The sequence below is a fragment of the Camellia sinensis genome, chromosome 9, assembly GCF_055761805.1.
Source record: "Camellia sinensis isolate YWXY chromosome 9, ASM5576180v1, whole genome shotgun sequence".
Taxonomy (NCBI): Eukaryota; Viridiplantae; Streptophyta; class Magnoliopsida; order Ericales; family Theaceae; genus Camellia; species Camellia sinensis.
The window spans coordinates 16,370,169-16,390,522 of NC_138969.1; positions in this window are offsets into that span (position 1 = coordinate 16,370,169).

Sequence of the window (20,354 nt, forward strand, 5' to 3'; positions counted from 1 at the left end):
TTTGTTTCCTACGGAAAAATGGAATTGCAAATTTAGAAAACAATTTCCAAGCCTTTCTTAGCAATTATAGGATGAACAATATAAAAACTTGATAAGTAGTTCAAGGGCTGAAAACTTAAAGCTTCAAAACATCTTGTACATATCAACATTGAAGATGAAAGATAAACATATACATATTCTACCCTTTTCGACATGATTGTGTCAGGATTAGGGTATTAAACTAAAAAACATAAGACCCCATATGTTTAGGATTTGTCTCCTAATTTTGTAATGTCTCATATTTGATTCACCAATAAGGGGATTAGTTGTGCAAACAGATTAATACTCCCTCAAAACCATGGGTTAAATTTCTCAGGGCCTTGGCATAATTAATTTCGCACGAGTACTCGTCGGATTAACTTTCCTGCATCCCAACTCTTACTGAACATAGTACTGTAATTTCATAATATATATAAATCTATCCAACATCCCATGGTATGAAAAAAAATCGAATCCACGGTATTACTTAGACCATTATGCTTTCCCTTAAGAGTAAACATGACTGTGAACTTGCTAGCACAATGGGAAAAGAAACTTCAAACTGAAAAATGATGAGCATATATGGTAAGTCCAACTTGGCTAAAATAAGATGTGCTACCCTGTCTCTTCTTAAAAATTCAACTCCAACTTCTAAAGGATGGTATATACGGTAAGTCCTTGTACAGCCTGTGCCTCATTTAAGGGTACTTAAAAAATCTCAGGAATAAATCCTATTAACCAACTAATTTGTTCGGAAATCAAATTACAAATAACTTACAAAAGCACCCAAAAAATTATATTCTCATTAAGTATATTTCCCAATATAAACAGGGATCCTTAAAGAAATAGGAGCAAAAATACACTACAAGAACATCACAGATTGGGGGACTTCACAAACAATAACACGAAATCTTATAATCGACATATCCCAATAGCAAACATCAACACAAACATTGACAGTGAGAGGGAGAAACAGGCCGAGACTGAGTTCATGAGAGTGATACAGAGGATTTATACCTGAAATTGATTTTAGGGCGAGTTGAAGATGCTCCGACAAATCGCGATGGTGAGGGCCCTGGTGGGTGAGACATTGTAGAACAAGACGAGTATGAGGAATCAAAGAGAAAAAATGAGACCTGAATTTTATAAACAGAGAGAAACTATTATAAGTTGAAAAAAATACGTAGATGAATCAGAAATCCCCAAGGCGAACAGAAATGGCGACGAGGGACGGAGGCGCCGACGGTGGGGAGGCGCTGACGGAGGACGGCAAGGTTGATGGTAAGGTGAGGTGATTGGCGCGACTGAGCTTTGATCGTATTCGCCTGAGGTGTGAAAGAGGCGCGCCTAAAATTTTTATGTGTGTTTGAATTAGTAAAGTTATCCCCTACCAAACTGATGGTCGGGTAATGATTTTTGATACCAAAACGACGTCGTTTTGGTATCAGCGACCAAATTTTTTTAGTCGCTAAAATAGCATACACAGCTCCCTTTTAAATGTCATGCTCCTGCTTATATTTTTGGCGACAAATACTGCAATTTGGTCGCAAAAAATTACTTATTTGCGACCAAATATTTTGGTCGGTAATAGTCTGAATGTTTAGCTACGAAATTTACTTTTGGTCGGCAAATGGAATTTTTCTGCGACCAAAATTTTTTTGGTCGGCAAAAGTGGTCGGCAAATATGTAAATTCTTGTAGTGTAGGCTGAGGAGTGGTTAGTTAGAATAACCAACTTTTAGTACTCTTCAGCCGAGATAAGGATCAAGGCTGAAGAGTGGTTGGCTAGAATAACCAACTTTTAGTACTCTTCAGCCGAGATAAGGATCAAGGCTGAAGAGTGGTTAGCTGGAATAACCAACTTTTAGAACTCTTCAGCCAAGGTAAGGATCAAGGTTGAAGAGTGGGTGTCAGGTATGACCAAATCAGATTACAAGGTTAAGACCGAGGTAGGTATCTCGGCCAGAAAATGTTATACTGAATACAAATCATAGTGGAAAATAAATGCAAGCATGGAGTAAACCGAGCTTGAAGTTGAGGAAAACAAAGGAAAATGTCATTCAAAATTCAAGACAGTTACAAGAGGTGGGACTTTAGTTCGATTACACATTCTTTCCAAAAAGTAAAAAGAAGAAAAATACAAAATCAAGCAAAAAGATCGTCAAGATCTGCATCCAGATCAACTCGAACCCCGGTTTCAGCAGGTAGTTTGGTTACATTGTCAACCAAGTTTTCCACCGGTGGCTCCACCCGAGCTGACTGAACAACGGGATCATTGACGACGGATGGGGCGTTGTTGGGCTCAGATTCTTCTTCTTCTTTCCCTTCTTGAAGGAACTTTTGTTGAATGGCGTGGGCGTACTCCGCCATGTAGCTCGGTATGAAATGTGGAGGAGGGTTCAGGAAGACCTCGGTCTCTGGGCCATGATCGAGCTGCGCCACAGCTGCCTTCCACCCACATTTGAAAAATATATCCTTAGCAGCTTCGCACTGCAGGATATAGGTGACTTCACCTTCTTTATAACCGCGGTCTTCTGCGTCATTCAGTTTCTTTTCAAGCTCCGTTATCTCGGCGTTCTTCTTCTGCTCGACTGTAGCAAGCTCGCGCAGATAACGGTCTCTCAGCTCGGTCAAGGATTTTTGTTTCTCCACCTCAGCTGAGTCGACTAGACCGGTGAGGCGGGCGACCTCTGATTGCAGCTCGGTCATTCTATGTTTGGCCTCACTTAGCTCGGCCGTCTTGCTATCAGCCTCAACCAGGGCCAGCCTTGTCGTCTTGCACAGTTCCAACACTCGTTTATGCGTAATGTGGTTTTTCTGCATGGCCTGTGAAAGGAGAGATAACAAATATGAGAAAACACCGAGCAAACAGATGGTATAAATGAAAAGATGATTAGGAGGAGCACTAACCAGGACCATTGACTTCGTCGCCAACCGGATGGCCTTTAGCTCGGTCAAATGATCATGGTGTTCGATGTCAAAGGGCAGGCACACACTCCTAACCAGGTTAAAGGCAAGGGTATGATCTTTGTTCGCCACAACTGAATCGGTGCTTTGAATAGGTCGGTTCTTAAACGTAAGTTTTGGGGCCTAATCACAAGAGTTAGCTCGGTCTGAGCGCTCATGTTGTGGGCTCGGTGGCATGGTTTGGGAAATCACTATTTCATCCTCATCAACAAGGCGTGGCTCGGCGGTGGAAATCCAAGCACGTTTGCTTGCCCGGGATGAGGACGGTTGAGCGATTAGAAGGGCTACCACGGCCGGCTGTGTTTGACCGGCTTGTGGTACCTCGGGTTGGTTTGTCTCGGTGATAAGAGCTCTTACTGCCTTCTTCTTAGCCATTTCTTGTTCTGCAGTTAAAGGGATTAGGTTGATTTGAGGCAAGGTTGGATCTGGTTCTCGTGAAGGCTCCAATAGGAAGTCTGTCACCCTGGTTTTTTGTCTGCTGCTGTATCTATACGTCAGCTCAAAGTTGAGTAGCTCAGCCCAACCTCGATTGGGATATCTCAGTGCAGCGTGGAGTGTGTCAAGGTTGAGGTAACTGTACAGCGACTTTAGATGGTTCAAATCTGCATAAACAAAAAAGACAACGGTTAGTACGGTTGAAAATAAGAACAACGGAGTAAAGAAAAGCATGAAATTGAGCCGAGGTATTCATACCGGCTACGCCCTTGTTCCAGTTTATTCGGTCGCCCGGGATCTGGGCGTCCTGGTCTTCGAAGTTACTAGAGACCCAGAAAAAATCATCATCGTTTACATCTTTATCTGGGGTGTTTTTTATTATATTTTCTCGGCAGCATCTTATTCTTAGATAATATACCCAGTTGCCTTCGTTTTGGCCTAATGAATATTGGTGAAATAATTTGGCCAGATCGAGGTTGAGGCCAAGCCGGCGGTTTAGCTCGGCAATACCATTTATTATTCAGTATGAATTTGTGGAAAGCTGGATAGGGCAGAGATTTGTTTGTCTGAGGAATTCACAAAGTAGAGGCTAAACGAGAAAACGGAGACCGGCCTCTACGATGGAAATAACGTTGAAAAGGACGAAGCCCGTTTTTCCCCAAGGAATGGTATCTAGTTCAGCTAGTGAGAGGTGGACGTCGTTTGGAACTTGGTAATCCTTTCGGAACTCGGCTATGGCCCCTGGAGAGTTCACTAAAAATCGATACTTCCCCACGTGGCCTTAAATTACGTATAATTTAGCTTGGCGTTAAGATGACCTTCAGTATCTCGGTTGAGCGTGCAAAGGTGTGTCTGGCCAACCTAAGTCAGTCTGCAAAGTGAAAAGGAAAAGTGTTAACCACAGATCATTGGACCGTGCTACAAAGGTAAAAATAAATGGAGTCCTAGCTCGGCTTCGTGGGATACTCTCCGTTCTTCGCCCAGTTGGAGCGGAAGACTTTAGCTCGGTTAAGTAGAAGAAGAAGTGCGTAGCCCGGTTGAAGCTTATGATGCAGCGTTCTTAGTTCGGTTTTGACTAAGTTAGGGAGCTGGTTTTGGCCCCAAGTTATAGCTCGGTCGGTAGTTGAGGCTTTCTAGCACAGTATTGCGCAAACCTAATACGGTTCGCTAGCTCGGCTAAATGAAACAGAAGGTACTTAGACCTATTGAAACTACGGGTATGGCATGAAGTTTCAGTTCGGTTGTTCATTTTGGATAGGTTCGCACCTAATACAAACAACTTCCTAGTTCGGTTGAAGTGTTATTCTGGATCAAAAGTATTGTTTCTCAGATTGTTCGTGATTTTAGTGGTTCTACTAAGTGGTTATTTCCCGCAAAAACTACACAAAAGCATTTTTGAAAAACATACATACTGCCTTATATATTACAATACAATGTGAAATGAACAAAGAAGAAAAGGATTTGAGCCACGTACCAATTCGAAGTGATGGGATCGAAGATGAAAATAGTACCAGCAAAGAATACAAGCTTTTGCAAATGCAGTATTGAGAAAAAATGAGAGCTCAGAAAGTAGAGAGAGAAAGAGATGAATAGTGGTATGTTTGGTTCAAAGAGTAGGGTTTTTGTGAAAAGCACGAGTTTGGGCGAGACTGTTCAAATGTTGCAAGGTACGAGGGCAGCTATGACAGTTGTGTTCAACCAGTAGGGGCTTGCCATGTGTCTATGGAATAGCAAGCGATTCAGATGACAACGTGATTGAAGAGACATTTTTTGACCGAACCAATCGGTAGCCCGGTAGCATTTTATCTTGGTTGAAGGGCTAAAGTTTTTTTTTTGCTCGGCTGGTAATAGGTAATCCCAATCATGCTACGCAGATGGAATTAAGGGGCAATTGAGAGGGTAATTTATAATTGGGCTGAGCTAAGGGCTTCTTGGTGACTGGGGCCACACAATGGACCGGGGTAAGGTTTCAAGTAGCCCGGTCTCAGAGCTAGCAAGCTTAACCCAGGCAAAGTTCGCACCGAGCTATGGGCCGAGGTGTTTGGGCTTCACAAGTTGGACCTCACCCTCGCTAGCTTGGTCAGAGATTACTGCAGTTGGCTTGGTCTAAACAGATGAAACCGAGGTAACATCAATGATAAGGGCTGAGCTATGTATAGCTCGGTAGGGTGGCATTCAATAGAGCTTCCAATCAAATGGTCCAAATGGCAAGGGACCGAGATAAGGCAGTTCGGTCAAACATGGATAAACCGAGTTAAAAGGTTCAGCCATCCCATTTGGCTTGCAGTGATGAGACTCCTAGGAGGACTCTGCTAAGGAAAGTTGGAGTCCTATTGGGATTGTGCAAAACCATCTCACTTGGTTGGTAGTGAGTAGGGTGTGTGATTCCTAGGAGGACTCTCATAGGGAGAGTTGGAATTCTACTAGGATTGTGCCATGCAAGACTTATAAAAGTTCACAACATAACCTATGTAGAGGTAAAACACAACTTTGACTCTCAAATTCACAGAGTTTTTGTCTATTTTGCTGACTTAGGCATCGGAGAGGTATCCGGCACACACCCGCCGACTAACTCACGTTTGTGTTTTTAGGGAGTAAAGCGACGACGTACGGAGGAGCGCAGATTTGATCAACAGGATTATACGAGAAGAATATTTTGTGCTCGTACAATCGGATATCGGTAATCCCATTATCAAGAAAAAATTATTAAAATCATGTTAACCATTAATATATATTTTTTTAAAATGTACTCTTATAATGAAGCTACAGATGCCCAATTTATTTAATTTTTTACATGGATGATCTACTCGACAAACCTTACAATATGAATAGTTCGGATTATCGAAAAAAAACTCAAGATATGCCCTCAATGGACCTCATAGCAGTTTGTCGTGTCATAAGATATAATAGGAACCCCAACTCCCATTCTATTTTAGTAAAGATTAACATTTGGCATACATGATGCGAATCCAATTAAAATGAGTAACTCTATAAATCCACCCCTATCTACCCCAAATGATGATGTGTAATTGAGATTAAGGCTTTGTTTGGCATAACCTATCGTAGTAAAAAAAGTAAAAAAATTATTAAAAAATTCAAAAGTACATACTTATTACTTGTTTGGGCGGGAAGTGTGGGGGAAGGGAGGATTCAGATGGCAAAAAGACACTTTTGCCCTTGCTTTTGGACCGTTTCTCTCAGATGAAAATTATTAGAGTGAACACATGACACAACTCTCACCTCATTCCTCCTTCAAACACTTCTCCTCACCCTCACATCACCATTCTATCACCCTAGCTGCATCAACATGGCACACAGTGAGCCACACAGAAAGTTGCAAAAGTATATATAAAAAAAAAAAAAATTATTTGAAATGAAAATATTGCCCAGGCGCTGCAGCTATGTCAGCATATCCACACAAGGGTAGAAACGTAATTTTTCTATTTGTTATAATATTTTATAACATAATTTTTTTAAAAATTCAAAAAATTATCTCAAACATACATATTTATTTTCCAAACTTTTTTTTAGTTAAAAAGTCAAAAAGTACACTTATATAGCACATCCCAAACAACTACTAAATTTGTGTAGTGTGAGGTCAATATGTAAAATAAATCTGAATTACAAGATGATAATTTTGAGTAATTTATAGATAGTTAAGTTTGAGTTTGTAATATTATTAAATTAAAATAAGTAAAAATAAAATAAATTTTTTATTATACATGTATTTGCAAGTAACCGGAGTCTTGTCTATTAAACCTGAGATTCAAAGTTCTGGTTCTACTATTGTCAACTATTTAATTTTTTATTTCAAATAGAAAAATGAAAGGTACGTAACATAAGGAGGAACCACCAAAAATCAAGTGAGTTGTTCATTTCAATAATAATATAAATAAATAAATTTAGAAGATAGATAAGATAAGAATTTATGGCAATTAGAATTTTTTAAAACAAAAATTAAAAAATGACTCAAAAGTTAAATAAAAAACTCAAAAAAAAAAAAAAAATCATTTACAAACACTTTTTGGCTTTTTGATTATTTGACTAAAATATGAGCTAAAAAAAATTAGTATGTTTTGGATGATTTTTTGACTTTTTACAAAAAGATGTGTAAAAAGTAGAGAAAAAAGAGAATCTTTGACTTTTTGGTATGAGTTGTTGGCTTTTTGGTTAATTTAGTAACTTTTTGACTTTTTAGCTAAAAAGTTCGGTTGCCAAACGAGGCCTTAGTTTTTTTAATCACATATTTTAGTAAGAAAATAAATTTAAAAATTACTTTTCAAACCAATTCTAACTACGGTAAAGGAGAGGATATTGTACAAATAGAATTAGGCTAGGAAGGGAAGGAAAATGTTTGGGAACTCTAAAAAATGAGTTCTAATAATTTTAATGTGTGTATGCTTATTTGATGTGATGTTTTAGCTTTGTGTGTTTTTATATTTTTATTTTTATTTTTATTTTTCACATGACTAGAGCTCAATCACTAGTGATGAAGGAAATATGTTTAAAAATTATTATTTGTAAATAATGTAAAACTATGCATCTAATATTTATAAGGGTAAATTGCATTGACACCCTTGAGGTTTAGGTTTATTACAGTTTTCCCCTCAACTTTTGAAAATTACATCTCTCCCTTGAGGTTTAAAGTTTTATTACAGATTTTTCCCCTCAGCAATTTAATTTTTTTAAATACCAATTTTACCCTCATTGGGTAAATTACATTGACACCTCTCACATTTTAAAAATTACAATCCCCTCCCTAAGATTTAAAGTAGTATTACCAATTGCCCCCTCGGTTAGTATTAGTTAGGAAAAAAATTTCATTGAAAAAAAAAATTAATTGGGAAAAAAATTAATTGAAAAAAAAATTATTAGTAAATTTTTAAAATTTTTGTTTAAAAACCAACGTAAACTCATTTTTTGAATTTACGTTTTTTTCTCAAATTTACAAACTGAGACAACCATTTATAAACCAAAAAAATTATCCAACAAGTTTTTATGACAGCTTTTTAAATTTTTGTAAATATAAATTGAAAACTAAAAACGAAATGATTACCAAACATGCCTCAGATGGTAAAAATGTCATAAAATTAAAAAATAATTAAATAAGTTACTAAGTAAGAAATGACTTATCAAAAAATTCTTAGGCTATGTATGGTTTGATTTTAGAATTTTTTTTAAAAAATTAAAAAGTAATTTGGTTAAGAAATAAAAAATAATAATTATCATCTGAAGCAAATTATTTTTTATTTTTTATTTCTTAACCAAATTAATTTTTAATTTTTTTTAAAAAATTCTAAAAATCAAATCATACATAACCTAAGAATCTTTTGATAAGTCATTTCTTGCGTTGGTAACTTATTTAATTATTTGTTAATCTTACAATATTTTTACCATCTGAAGCCTGTTTGGTAACCATTTCTTTTTTAGTTTTCAATTTATATTTACAAAAATTAAAAAAACTGTCATAAAAACTTGTTTGATAATTTTTTTGATTTATAAATGGTTGTCTCAGTTTGTAAATTTGAGAAAAAAAATGTAAATTAAAAAAATGAGTTTACGTTGATTTTTAAACAGAAATTTAAAAATTTTACTAACAAAATTTTTTTTCAATTAAATTTTTTTTTCAATGAATTTTTTTTCCAATTAATATTAACCGATGGGGCAATTGGTAATGCTACTTTAAACCTTAGGGAGGAGATTGTAATTTCTAAAATGTGAGAGATGTCAATGTAATTTACCCAATGAGGACAAAATTGGTATTTAAAAAAATTAAATTGCTTAGGAAGGAATCAGTGATGAAACTTTAAATCTCAGGGAGGAGATGTAATTTCCAAAAGGTGAGGGAAGAACTGTAATAAACCTAAACCTTAAGAGGTGTCAGTGTAATTTACCCTATTTATAATTAAGAAATTATCTAACATGTTTGTTACGTTATCTATTAATCAACCATGCTTGGCCACTCGATGGGTTTGCTCTTGATTTTTGAAAAATATTTAACAACAATGATACATCTCTCTAATTTTGAAATTCTAATTGAGCTCTAATGATATGAAAATTCAAAAATAAAAAAAAAATCAAAGCCAAAATATCACATCGAAAAATGATTGAGAGCTCTAATAAAGGAGCTCTAATATGAGTGAACCCCACTGTGATGTGATGTTTTGACTTTTGTTTTATTTTTAATTTTTTTTTTATTCTCTATTACATCATTAGAGCTTCAAAATTAGAGGAATGTATCATTACTCATATCACATCAATAGGTGGGGCCTACCACCTAGAGCTCTTTTAGGGCTCATATTTTAGAGCTCCAAAACATTTTTTAAATTTTGATTTTGATTTAAGGGCATATATGTGTATTGCTCAAATGACGTGGGTATTGTCTATTAAACCGAATGTCATGGGCTCCACTTCCGTCCAAATTAGACTAGAGGGTGCTGTCGGGTATATGTGACTCTACCGCAGAATTTATATTGATAATTCAAACCGTTCAATATATAGGGTTGATCAAGTACGTCATCCTTGTAAAAAATTATATTGATCAGATATCAAAATCTATTTGATTCGATCACGCTTGTGTCAATGGTAAATATAAATTTTAAATTAAACTGTTGACACAATTATGATCTGATAAAGTGTCTCTCGATATCCGATTAACGTGATTTTTGCAGGGATGAAATATTCAATGAATCCTACATAGTAAATGGTTCAGATCATCAATACAGACTCTGTGATAGGCCCACAGAGACTCAACAACACCCTCCAATTAAAAATTCAACTGAAAAAGAGCCCGTTCCTTAAATTATAACTTCCTTTCCATAAAATTTAGGGCTGAGCAAGGAATCCGTAAAATTCATAATCCGATCCAGTCCAGTCCAATCTGGTAGGTTTGGATTGGTTTTTTGAATCCGTGGTTCGGTTTCGGATTGAAGAATTAAAAATCCGTAGTCCACGGATTGGTTCCGGATTGAACCTCACGGTTCCGGATTGGAATCGATCCGGACCGTATGCAAATAGTCTATATTTTTATTATACACCATCCCACATAATATCTTCTCTTATTCCATATATAACCTAAACTCAAGCCTAAATCCATATAGTATCTTCTTTTATTACTTTTGTTTGTTATTTTTTAATTTTAATTAATAATGGTCTCAATACGTTTGGTGGAACTAGTTTTATTATAGTTGCTTAAATTCTAATAGTATGTCACTATTATAAAAAGACATGTTGTTATTGTGAAACTAATATAGTGCTATGTTTATATTTTTATGAAATTAAAGTATTATATATATTTTTTGTTATTTAATTATGTAAATCCGTAGTCCTAAACCGATCCTGTTTAAATGGATTGGTTCGGATTGGTTCCACGATTTAAACGGATTGGATTGGTTTTAATTTTTCAGAAACCGTAGATAACGAATTGGTCCTGATTTTACCCAACTCTGATCTAATCCGGACTATACTCACCCCTAATAAAATTTTGTATTTTAAATAAGTTCAAAAGGATATTTTGGAAAATGAAAATGCGAACACTAGTGACAAATTAATAATATCGTGTTGAAAAATAAACCTCTCAAGTCTTCCAGTTATATAGAGAGGTAGAAGATAGATAGTGGTAAATAATAATGAAAAAAAACTGAGTGACAAATAAATGGTTACGTGTTGAAAAATAAACAATAATAACTCCGCAATGGTAAATAATAATGAAAAAAAACTGAGTGACAAATTAATAATTACGTGTTGAAAAATAAACAATAATAACTCCAACGCAATGTAAACAAAAGGAATAACTCTTCTTGCCCGTCACTTTTTTAATGCTATTATGCTTAAAAAAGTTTTTATTTTTTATTAAAATGAAAGAAAATAGATTTGTGACTCAAAAGAGAGAGCAAATAAGAAATAGACATGGATAATAATACTTTTCGGTCTTGTTTGATTTACAAGACTAACAATGAAAGTATTAATAATTCTATTAAATTAGAATGATATTCGCTATCCAATTAGATTTGCAAGATAAATTATTCCTTTGTCCATTATTTGATTTGCATTAGATAAGAAAACATATGAATGTAAAATTATAAATTTATTTATCTTCTTTCCTAATCTTACCTTTCATCAATATTCCTTCACAATCTTTACTTTATCAAAATTTCTTCATAAACGTGGTTTTCAAAAAAAATTATAAATAAAAGCAAAATAAAAATACAAAATAAAAAGCGCCATGTTTGGTTTTTTTTATTTATTTTTTTATAAATATAAACTAATTTGATAAAATAAATATCAAAAAATATTTTTAAATTTTTAAAAATTATTTTTAGCCTTCTAAAATATAAAATTATATAAAAATAAAAAGTGTTTTAATTTTTAATCAAGAGTAAAAGAGTTCTTATTTTATTTTCCAGCTCAGGATGTATAATTCCACCTGTGGGGATGTATTTTCTGAATACCAACACGTGGCAAGGTGACGCCGACGTGTCAGCTGAGGTGCCATGTGTCCTGATTGTTACGCCGAGGTTATCTCGGCAAGGCCGAGGTTATCTCCGAAGATATCGGAATCCGAGATAAATGGACAAAAGATAAGGGACAAGAGTCCTAGAGTAAAGTGGAGACTTAGCCAAGATAAGAATAGAACTCTTAGGGAGTTTATCTTTATCTCTTGAGGAGTCCAAGGAGTCCATAGAAGTCAGGCTTCTAGTGGGACTAGGATTGAGTTAACTATAAAAGAGAGGCACCCCGTGGGTCTAAGGTACACAGTTTTATGCTTTGAATAGTGAGTTTAGCACTTGATTATCTTTGAGAGATATACTGACTTGATCGTCGAAGTGCCCTCGGGTGGAAGAGCCACTGCAGGAGCCTTTTCTTTCTGTTACAGGTGAGCTGAAGCCATCTATTCTGCCGGTGCTCTCCAGCTGATTACTAGGCGGGCAGTGTGGTCAGAAAATTACCGACACAATTTGGCGCCGTCTGTGGGAAACTTAGAAGAATATATGGCCAGTAACGGACAGAAGGAAAACATTGAGGGCGACACTCCTGTTGGGAATGGCAGACCAATTGACCTTGACATTGAAGGAGACAACCACAATGCAGAAACTCATGACCAGGGCCACGGCGCGAAAGATGTCGGCCAGGAAGGCGACACTTCGAAGAGGACAGAACAAAGCAAGTACTATAACGAAGATAACCTTCAGGTATGGAGGGATAGGTGCCTACGGAGGGATGAGGAAGTAAAAGAATTGGCAAACAAGTTGGCAGACCTTCAGTCAGTCGTCAACTTCATGATGCAAAATAATGTCATGCAGCCACCATACCCGCTGTAGGATACGCTGATGCCCGCAACTAATACACAGAAGATAGGAAGAAGAGCAATCCCCGAAGTCTCTCAGCACACCAAGAGTGGAAGGCACTCTCACCGACCTTCCAGGGAAATCGAACAAGAGGAGCCAAGACGAGAGGAGTCCCGAAGGACATATCAGACGAAGGACCCAGAGCCCAAAGAACATCGGCATGTTCAAGGGCAGGCGCTCTGCTTTGACACAACACATGGAGAGAAATCAAAACGAGGCCACCATGAGACTGAAAGTAGTGTGCCAAAAAGATTGAAGTCCAAAGATAACCGAGCTCCAGGGAGGAGTAAAGAAGACTTGAGAGATTACCTCAAGAGAAATAACAGAATGCTGAAGTCGAGGTAACTTCCCCGGTTAAGCCAAAGACACCATTCTCAGTGGAACTGGACAAATTTCAAGCACCAACGAGATTCAGTATGCCGAGGTTCTAAATATATGATGGTAAGTCAGATCCCAACTTCCACGTTGGGCTATACCTGAATTCAATGGCATTATATAGTGGGAACGAGCCGTTGCTCTGCAAAGTATTCCCCTCGTCCTTTGGGGAAATTGCATCAGATTGGTTCCATAAGCTACTGAAGGGAAGCGTAAAGACTTGAGAAGGCCTGGCTGAGATGTTTGTGGCTAGGTTTGTGACAAATAAACTTCAGCCCTTGAGGGTCGACGCACTGATGGCTCTAAAGTGTAGACGTCCCCCGAACGCCCCCGGGAGGAACGAGTCCCCCACGTTGTTCTGTTCGATATTGGGCTCACTACAGTTCAGGACTCTAAAATTTGTCACGGTTCTAAGTCTGAACCAAAAGAGTCCAAATCCGGCAAATCGTTTTGAGAAAACAGATTTTTGAAAGAAGTGCCAAACATGGACTGCTTTTCCAGATACAGAGTCGCCACCTAAATATTTTATTTTGGAAAAATTTAGGAAACCCTGACTCGTTTGCCTAAGGCCACGTGTCCGTCATCACCAAAGTTGCCTCGGCTCGGGAACTTGGGTACGATTGGGGAAGGTCACTTCGTGAGCACCCCCGCTCGCCTGATCAAAGATCGGCCTCTACTAACCATGATATCAAGTTTTGAAAACATTGTGTGTTCTTATTCCGGTTATTAGCCTAGATTTACTATGTGATGCGCACAGCATACAAGTATAGACTAGATCGCCTGAATTGGAACAAAACATTTCATGTTTGTTTATTTGAAAATGGTTTGATGGTGCTACCCGCAAGTAGGCTAAGACGTGGATTTGCCACCCTCGGGTGGGCTTAGAAAACATGATTTTGCCACTATCTAGTGGGCTTAAAACATACATTTGATGAATTGTTCCAATTCAAATAACCCAACCTTCACCCACAGGCATTCAGGCAGATATATCACATAAGCAATTAGCCTCATAGTAAGCATGCCATCATGGCAGTCACTCACACGCATGCAAGGATGCTAAAGCATAAAACTTACCGAGTACTCCAAGCCAAAACAGAAACCAATTAGAAATCCATGCATGATCCTAATTATGCAGAAATGCCTAATGCAACACATGCAAAATGCAACTATAGCAGGCTCGGCTATTCTAAACATGGCATATGAGATGCAACAGCTAACAAGTATTCAACTTTGAAATTGAAATACAAATGCAGTTAGTATGATGCGCCGAGCCTGGTGCATGCAAAACAGATGAATGATGCAAACATGCTGTCATACTGTATGCTAATTGAAACATGCCCTAATCTAACCATCATAAGCGGATAAATAAAAGGGAGAAAGACGTGGGGTTGGAAGACATACATCACACACACGCACACTTATTACAGTTATGCCCTCGCGCAGAGGGTCCGAATAAATAGTACAGTCTAAATAATACAGTCCGAATAATAAACAAATTCCTAATTAATTTACAAATTAACTAAGAAAGCTATAAACTGGCATGCAAGCCAAGGACTGCCTTGACTCTTCTTCAGATGATGGATGATGCATGTCCGGGCTGCCTTGCGCGGAAAGCCACTGTGATGCCCCAATTAGCCTCAATTTTGCAATTTATTCTTGGAAAGCGCGCCAAACTCCGGAAGGTTGCTAATTCTTGATTTGCTGCAACAGAGAGCAGGAAAGGGGCATAGCAATGTATTTTCACAAATGTATACATGCCTCGATCCTCGTGCCACCAATCACGCATCTCGATGCATGATGGCCGAGGAGTCGAAATGTGCAACTCAATATGGAATGAAAGCACATGAAAGCTCAATTAAAATTTAACTCCATCATGGATGATCCAGAGTGTCGGTGACCGGGGAATAGAGACACGTTCCATCACTCGGAGTACGAAACGTACCTTGTTTCCCGTGCTCGGGCTAACCCCTATCCCAAGCACGATGCAATAAGCATGACATGCATGAAATGCAACTAAGATACAACCTAGCATACACAATGCTATGAAATGGCATACACAATGCGCTAATCATACAACCTAGCATACGCAATGCTATGAAATAAAATGGCATACACAATGCACGATGGACTTACACTAACACAAGTGGACCTCAGCCACACTTGCATAAGAGGCCATACGATGAAAATGAGACAGCTCGAGATGCGCGCACGTATGCATGCAAACCGAGGACCGACCCTAAGGCACAAAATGCCACTCTAACAAGACATGGCAAGGCATGGAATATGGCACGCAAACATACAAATTTCAGCGCTAAAATATGACCCGAAACAGCCCCGAATCATGAACACATGGCACCCGATGCATGAAAATGGTCCCGAAATGCAAGATTAAGCACATGAAATGACTTGTAGCTACATCAAGCATGCATTATTTGATCATGACATGTGAATACAGATTCAATGAAGCCCCAAAAAAAGCATGTTTTCAGTTCTAAGCGAGGCCAAACAGCAAACACAAATAGGGCAAAACTAGCATGCAAAAATGGCCCTAAATGTGAGATAAAGAAGCAAGCCACAGCTTCCGGCCCCAAACAGATGAGGACCCTTCAACAATGTTGAAGAGGGGTCCAAAATATGATATTTTACAGTTTACAACAAACCCCAAAACAGTGTACAAGAATGCTCAAAATGCTATGCAAAATAAGGCCAAAAATAGAGTTATAACACAAAGTATAGAAAGGATGCCTCAAAAAGTAAGAGACCCTTAATGAAATATGAAGAGGGGGTCAAAATAAGGTCATTTTCAGTTTGGACCTGAGTCCAAAAATAGAAGCACAAGAGGCTAATAAATCATGCAAAAATGGAGCCAAAAGAGAGATATAAAGGCAAGTGGAAGATAGAAGCCTCAAAAAGAAATGAGCCCTTCAACAATGTTGAAGAAGGGCTCAAAATAAGTCCTTTTACAGTTTATGAAATGCCTCAAAACAATTTATACATAGGCCAAAAATACTACACAAGAAAATGGCATACAAGAGGGATAATGAAACAAGTGCAACAAGGAGACCTCAAACAGTGAGAGGCCCTTAAACAAAAGTGAAAAGGAGCTCAAAATAAGCCTAACTCCAGTTAGGGTCGGAGCCCAAAACAGCAAGAAAGTATGGCTTAGAAAGGATGCAAGATATGGACCAAAAAGAGGGAAATAGAGCTTACCCTTGTAGACTAACCTTTGGCACCTTTTTGGCTTGAGTTGCAGCACTCCTAGGCCTTGAAGAACAACCTCCAGCTGCTGGAATGGAGGATGGAAGGGTGGCGCTGTGGGTTGGTGAAGAAATGAGTGTAGAACTCAAGGGTTTGGAGGGTTGAAGTGTAGAGAGAGGAAGATGCAATGCAAGGGGCTTAAGGCAAAAGTTTGTAACCCTAAACCAGCAGCTGGAGCTGCTGATATATAGGCAAAAAGAGGGGGGAGAAAGGAGGGAAAAAATGGAGGGAAAATGAATCAAGTTTCCCTCCAAAACTGCCAAACCCTCGGACATAAGTGAAGTGTAAAACAAAATACATGGCTAGAATGTACTTGGGGTAAGGATTATGGCCGGCCAGCTCAAAAAGGGCAAAATGGTCATTTCACCAGCTAGGTGGCCGGCCTGCTAGGTTTTCTGGCCGGCCAGCTTCTTTCAGGACAAAAAAATGGACTACCGGAAAGAAAAGTGGCCGGTGGGTGGTAGGAAGGTCCAATGGTGGCCGTTCAAGTATCCAAATTGAAGCCCCAGAAGTTATATTTCCAATGGCGCAAACCTTGCATTAAAATTCCTCCTGTGGAAAAAGTTATGCCATTTTTGGTGAAGCTGTGCAGATTTCAGTCCAACCGGTGTGATGCCCTACTTCAATCAACTATATCTTCCCCGTCCGGAATTGGATTTCGGAGATTCTTGAGTACAAAATGAAGCCCCGGAAGTATTATTTCCAACGGTGGTGGCCTCATAGCTTGATTCCAAGTGTGCAAATGAATAGGCCCGATTTGGCGAGGGCTGCTCGACTCTTTCTTAACAGTTCATGCCCATTTTCTCCCCCAACTGGATTTCTTCCCTCTTCTCCTCTTTTCTTCAACTTCAAACCCCTAAGTAAAGTGTTTTGAAAGATTTTTCAAAGATTTCATCTCTCTTTCATTCATTTCCACTTTGTCCTTGCTCGGTTTATCGAAAAGCACAACATTTGACAAAATGCGAGCCTCGGAACATCGTAAAAACTTTATTTCAAAAACGTTTTGAAAGAGAGGGTTTTAAGGTCTAAAATCTTTTGATCAAGATTGTTTCGGTCCAAAAAGGGGTATGAAGTTGAGCTTTGACTCTCTTCTTGCCAAAGAAACTGAACCTTTCCCTGCACACCTTTCTCCACCATGTAAACCATCAGTCACGTCCAAGTCTTAAAGGTAGTAAAAAATGGGGTGTCTACAGTTGCCCCTCTTTGACAGAACTCGGAAGTCAAGAAGTGACGGGAGTGAATGTCAAACCCTAGAGACGACCCATTTTTGACAAGGCCGAAGACTTGGACAAACAAACAAAATATAGATAAATGGTTGTGCCCGCAGGCTGCCTATGTATCCCTTTGCAAGGAATCAAACCTGCGTAGTTCAGGGACAGGATGCAAAATGATATGCAGAAATATTTTGAAGATTGGACTTATACGCTACGCGAAGCCGGTTTGATAATTGGACTTATACGCTATGCGAAGCCGGTTTGATAATTGGACTTATACGCTACGTGAAGCCGGTTTGAAAATTGAGGATTCATGCAATGCACTGTAATGTAGTGGCTAAAATGCAATGTAATAGCTAAGAGGTAAAGGTACCTTACAGGGGCAATTGACAATGACTTACCTCGTGCTGCTGGGGATCTTTCGCTTCTCTTTGGTTGAACCGTAGGTACTACTTTTCTCCCTGACTGTGGTCGCAGTTTTCCCTATTCTCCAACAAGGTGACAGACTAGGTTGATTCGGTATCTAGAATTGAGGCGCATACAGATGTTATCTCAATCTATGGGGCTGCCATACAGATTTCAAGCCGAGGATATACCCCTAGGTATTTAAACCAGACTTTAGTCTCGGAAATCCCGAACCTTTGCGTTCTAGGCATAAGCCATTCGAACTCTAGTTTCCACCGTCTCAGTTGGTCTCCCAGGAACTCACCGCAAACATAGGTAGGTGGTTATACCAGACCACGAGAAGTCGTTCGGGCACGACAAACACCAAAGGAATTACACCTTTAGAGAATTTAAGGTCTCCTAGACCAGAGAGTGTACAAGACAGAGCGAATGAATGCAAGTGCGATGCGCAAAACAGCGTGAATGATGATGCAAGATTTAAGGTCTCTTTAGACCGGACGATAAAACAGATATGATGCAATGGATGTAACAGATGTGATGCAATAGATAATAGATGCGATGCAACAGAGAGTACAACAGATGCAAAAGGGCGACATATTCCAACCACGCTGGACTCGTGAGTGGAGGCAGAACAAAGAAAATCAATCAGGAGCGCGTTCTACGCAACCTAAGATAAGTTCCAAACATGCTAAAATCGTGTGAGGAAGGGGACACTCAAACCACGCTGAAATTGTGAGAGGAGGCCCAAACAACAACCGCCTAGGTGCGCGCACAACGCAACCTAAGATAAATTCCAAACACGCTGAAATCGTGTGAGGAAAAGAACACTCTAACCACGCAGAAATTGTGAGAAGAGGTCTGAAAACAACCGCCCCGGTGCGTACACAACGCAACCTGAAATAAATTCCAAACACGCTGAAATCGTGTGAGGAAAAGAACACTCTAACCACGCCGAAATCATGAGAAGAGGTCTGAAAACAACCGCCCAGGTGCGTACACAACGCAACCTGGGATAAATTCCAAACATGCTGAAATCGCGTAAGGCACGGGACACTCAAACCACGCTGAAATCGTGAGAAGAGGTCTGAAAACAACCGCCCAGGTGCGTACACAACGCAACCTGGGATAAATTCCAAACACGCTGAAATCGCGTAAGGAACGGGACACTCAAACCACGCTGAAATCGTGAGAGGAGGCCCCAAAACAACCGCCCAGGTGCGTACACAACGCAACCTGAGATAAATTCCAAACACGCCGAAATCGCGTAAGGAACGAGACACTCAAACCACGCTGAAATTGTGAGAGGAGGCCCCAAAACAACCGCCCAGGTGTGCGCACAACTTAACCTAAGATAAATTCCAAACACGCTGAAATCGTGTGAGGAAAAGAACACTCTAACCACGCCGAAATCGTGAGAAGAGGTCTGAAAACAACCGCCCCGGTGCGTACACAACGCAACCTGAGATAAATTCCAAACACGCTGAAATCGTGTGAGGAAAAGAACACTCTAACCACGCCGAAATCGTGAGAAGAGGTCTGAAAACAACCGCCCAGGTGCGTACATAACGCAACCTGGGATAAATTCCAAACATGCTGAAATCGCGTAAGGCACGGGACACTCAAACCACGCTGAAATCGTGAGAAGAGGTCTGAAAACAACCGCCCAGGTGCGTACACAACGCAACCTGGGATAAATTCCAAACACGCTGAAATCGCGTAAGGAACGGGACACTCAAACCACGCTGAAATCGTGAGAGGAGGCCCCAAAACAACCGCCCAGGTGCGTACACAACGCAACCTGAGATAAATTCCAAACACGCTGAAATCGCGTAAGGAACGAGACACTCAAACCACGCTGAAATTGTGAGAGGAGGCCCCAAAACAACCGCCCAAGTGTGCGCACAACGCAACCTACGATAAATTCCAAACACGCTGAAATCGTGTGAGGAAAAGAACACTCTAACCACGCCGAAATCGTGAGAAGAGGTCTGAAAACAACCCTCCCGGTGCGTACACAACGCAACCTGAGATAAATTCCAAACACGCTGAAATCGCGTAAGGAACGGGACATTCAAACCACGCTGAAATCGTGAGAGGAGGCCCAAACAACAACCGCCCAGGTGCGTACACAACGCAACCTGAGATAAATTCCAAACACGCTGAAATCGCGTAAGGAACGGGACACTTAAACCACGCTGAAATCGTGAGAGGAGGTCTGAAAACAACCGCCCAGGTGCGTACACAACACAACCTGGGATAAATTCCAAACACGCTGAAATCGCGTAAGGAACGGGACACTCAAACCACGCTGAAATCGTGAGAGGAGGCCCAAACAA